The sequence below is a fragment of the Piliocolobus tephrosceles genome, chromosome 2 (assembly GCF_002776525.5).
Source record: "Piliocolobus tephrosceles isolate RC106 chromosome 2, ASM277652v3, whole genome shotgun sequence".
In the NCBI taxonomy this organism is placed as follows: domain Eukaryota; kingdom Metazoa; phylum Chordata; class Mammalia; order Primates; family Cercopithecidae; genus Piliocolobus; species Piliocolobus tephrosceles.
The window spans coordinates 183,308,883-183,313,039 of record NC_045435.1 but is presented as its reverse complement, the minus strand read 5'-3'; positions in this window follow the sequence as shown (position 1 = coordinate 183,313,039).

Sequence of the window (4,157 nt, the reverse complement as noted above, 5' to 3'; positions counted from 1 at the left end):
AAATTAACTGCCTGTTTTTCTGTGGCTAGTGAGCCTTATCTCTCCCTTTCCCAGGCACTGTGAAAACTTTGTTTCTCTAGCTATGCAGCTGCAAGGTCACTAGACAGATAATCTCAAGACGTAAAACATGTTGTTCGTTACAAAGTAAGAAATGATGTAATGCATGTCTCAATTAAATAACTGTCTTTGTTTCTCGCTTCTGTAATATGCTTCCCCTTGCAAAGATCTCCCCCCACCCCACAAAATGCTTAAAAGGTAGCTTGAGTCTTGGTTCAGGGCTCAGTCCTTTGGATGTTAATCCGACTGGGTCAGTGCATCTAAATAATTAAATGATTCCTCCTCAACCCCTTGGTCTCTCTGATTCCTTGATTATCCCACCACAGACTGGCCAGGCAGATCCAATGATGCAGCTATGCATCCAGCCAAAAAGGTTAAAATCAGCACTCTGGAATACAAAAGAAGGCCCCCAAAAAATTCTTCAGAAAGTTATCATTAACAGAATCAATAATACTTTTGAACATTTTGAGAGAAAACCTGAACAGTTTGCAGACCTTTGGATGAATTAGTTTACCTACATTGAAAAAATAAGCAAATTTAAAAATATAAGACAATCATTAGCTCTAAAAAATAATAAAAAGTTACTCAGAAAAAAGAATCAGTTGAAAATACACATTTCACAGTGTCTGCGCAGTAAAAATCATAAAGAGGATTTAAACCCCTAGCTAACCTAACCCAATTTTTTACAAAAGAGGAAATATAAATGTATAAACTTAGAAAAGACAAGCTAATCAACAAGCCAGAAAAAAAAAATCTTATGAAACTAACTTGTGAACTCTATGTAGACACATTTAAATCTAGCCCAGGTTGGGACATAACTGTGATGAGAAGATTTGGATAGTATGAAAGGATGTGCACATGTGATAATGGAAGACAGAGAAAACTGAAAAAACGTAAGTACCTCTGGAACCAAATACCAAAATCTAGTAGCTAAAATAGGTGAAAGTGGTGTGTTGGAGAGGTGCACATGAAAGAAAAGGGCAGAAGGGCACTACTGCTTTCTGAAATAAATCTTGTGGACTCGTCAACCATCAGTGTAAACGTATAATTCTTATTAAAACAAGTACACAAACAAAAACTGAAAACTCAAAGTAAATCTCAATTAGGGCATGAGCTCTCTGCTTGTGACCTTCACTTCTGATTCTAAAGGGTTTCTAAGCGAGCCTAACACACAGTATGTTTTCCCCACCAATCTTTTTTTTTTTTGAGACTGAGTCCCGCTCTGTTGCCCAGGCTGGAGTGCAGTGGCACGATCTCGGCTCACTGCAAGCTCCACCTCCCGGGTTTACACCATTCTCCTGCCTCGGCCTCCCAAGTAGCTGGGATTACAGGCGTCTGCCACCATGCCTGGCTAATTTTTTGTATTTTTAGTAGAGACAGGATTTCACCATGTTAAACAGGATGGTCTCAATATCCTGACCTCATGATCCGCCTGCTTCAGCCTCCCAAAGTGCTGGGATTACAGGTGTGAGCCACCGTGCCTGGCCCCCATCAATTGTCTTTTAAGTGAAAGAATGTGAGGGAAGATGTGTTTGTGAATGTGGTACACCTACATAACCGTATGACAGTGACTGGTGTTTGAAAACAACCAGTTTTACTATGTGCAAGCGCCACACAATGTTTTCTAAGCCGTTGTCCCTTATTGCCTATACTCAGATTCCTAGGCAGTTACCCTGCGGGTGGAACGGGGAAAGGAAAATACTCTAACAGAGGGAAGTGGCCAGGAGAAGCATCTAGACAACGCACCAGATAGCAGTCAACAAGGTGGTAACTACCAGTGGTCAGAATAATATAAACAACAGCAGTGACAACTATTCATGGGAGTGTAGACATCTAGTTTACAAAAGACTCACATCCTTTAAAAAAAAAAAAGTCCTAATTGAGACAAGCATCTTTGTGTCTGTAAGACAGCTAAAGCGTGGGTAATCTGGGTCAGCAATTCCATGCGGGCTCCCAGCCAACAGCCAGGATCATCTGCCAGCTGTGTGAGTGAATTGTCTTTGATGTCCACCCCATGTGCCTAGGTGATACCAAACCCAGCTTCCCTCTGACTATAACTCCAAAGAACCTCAAGTGAGAATCTCCAGGCTGAGCCTACCAGTGCAGAGAACCATGAGAAGTAATAAGAAATTTCTGTTTTAAGCCACTAAGTTTTGGAACGGTTCCATGCAGCAATAAATACACAGAATAAGGATGATCTACACTAGTCCCCTCATTTTAACAACAGGACAATCAAATCCAGAATAGAGGGTGGCCTTCCCAGGGTCTCAAATCTGGTAACAGGGTAGAGGTTGAATCTGGAACAGATTCAGGCCTTCCTGGCTTTAGGCCATGGGTTCATTGTCCAAGGCCATTTAATCTATACTAAATAGTGCTATATTTTTTCCTCTTCCCCTTCCTTCTTCTCCTCATCCTTTCTCTTCTCTTCTTCCTTCTTCCTCTTATAGCTGTTTTGATATGTCAAACTTAGAGAAAAGTTTCAGCAATAATGCAAGAAACTCCCATACGCTCTTTACCCAGATTCACCAATTGTTGGCATTTTGTCTCCTTTGCCAATGTTCTTTTAAAAAGAACATTTTTCCATAGGAAGGCTGCCCACAAAATGAATTCCCACTGAGTGGTTAGTCACCAATCAGATCATCCCAGCAGGAATGAGAGCAAGAATGGGCACCCGGGAATGTGAGGCACGTAGGAGGGAAAGCTGTGGAGAAAAGAGAAATGTTAATCAGGAAGAAAGGGCATAAAAGGGAGACCAGAATCACTATAGACAAATTTGTCTGCAAGACATAGTCTCCAGGAGTTTCCTGAACTAGCCTGCCTTTCTGAATGCACCACGAACCTGAAGTCTGCAGGCACACTCTTGAATCTTACCACTAGCTGCATGGCCTCGGGCGAGTTTCCGTCCTATCCGGGAGCCTCGGTTTTTACCTCTCTTTATAGGCCATATTAAATAAATCAGCGTTATGTGGAAAGGCTTTATGAATGGTGCTGAATAAAGGAATTTTAATCATTTGCATCTAATAGAGTCACTTCACTTGGGGAAGTGTTTGGTTTGTTGGTTGGTTGGTTGGTTGGTTGGTTGGGTTTTTGAGACAAGGCCATACTCTGTCGCCCAGGCTGGAGTGCAGTAGCATGATCTCAGCTCACTAGAGACTCAACTTCCTGGGCTCAAGCAATCCTCCCACCTCGGCCTCCCAAGTAGCTAGGACTACAGGCACACCAGCACGCCCGGCTAATTTTTGTATCTTTTGTAGAGATGGGATTTCGTCATGTTGCCCGGGTTCCACTGGGGAGCATGTGAAAACTTTTGATTCTATATCTCCATCTTTGGAAATTCTTATTTAAATGGCATGGGGTGGAGTCCAGGTACTACTGTTTGTTTGTTTGTTTATTTGTTTGCTTAAGTTCCTGAAGAGTTTTTAATGTTCTGCCAAGTTTGAGAAATGGCTAAGATAGTCAATATGACTATCATCCAGTAACTGCCTAGACTCCCAGAACTCTTGCAGGCTGGGCTAGATGTCCTCTGCCCTTTGCCCACTTCTGATGCCACCTTCATCACAAAAGTGAAACGTGACAGTTAGGATAGGCTTCCCATTTCATTTCTGCATTCTCTGATAATTTGCATCAGAAAGACTGCTTCCTGGAAGTGCCTTGCAGATTGTCAGTCTCTCTGTAACTAGTCAGAGTTTAATCCTTGTGCAGAGGTTTTTTGTTTCCGCCAGAGTTTAACAGCTGTCACTCTTCCCCTCTAGCAGTTTATAAACCTAATTGCTACTGTGCAGATCTATGTAATTTGGGATTGACAGGAACTGACTCACATGCAAACACCTCTGTAAAGAAATGTGGGAGGGATTTTATATTTCTTGGTGGTCTTAGGAAGGCAGAATAATAATTTCTCAGATGAATATCACTTTTTTTTTTTACAAAATAAAAAATATCCTTACAAAAATATCCTTTCTGATGCATTTATTTCCCTCTTTTTTTTTTTTACTACAAATATCTTTGAGATGAACTACTCATACATTTTGAAGTTGAATCCTTCCCTTTCTGTCTCCTTCCTTCCTTCCTTCCTTCCTTCCTTCCTTCCTTCCTTCCTTCCT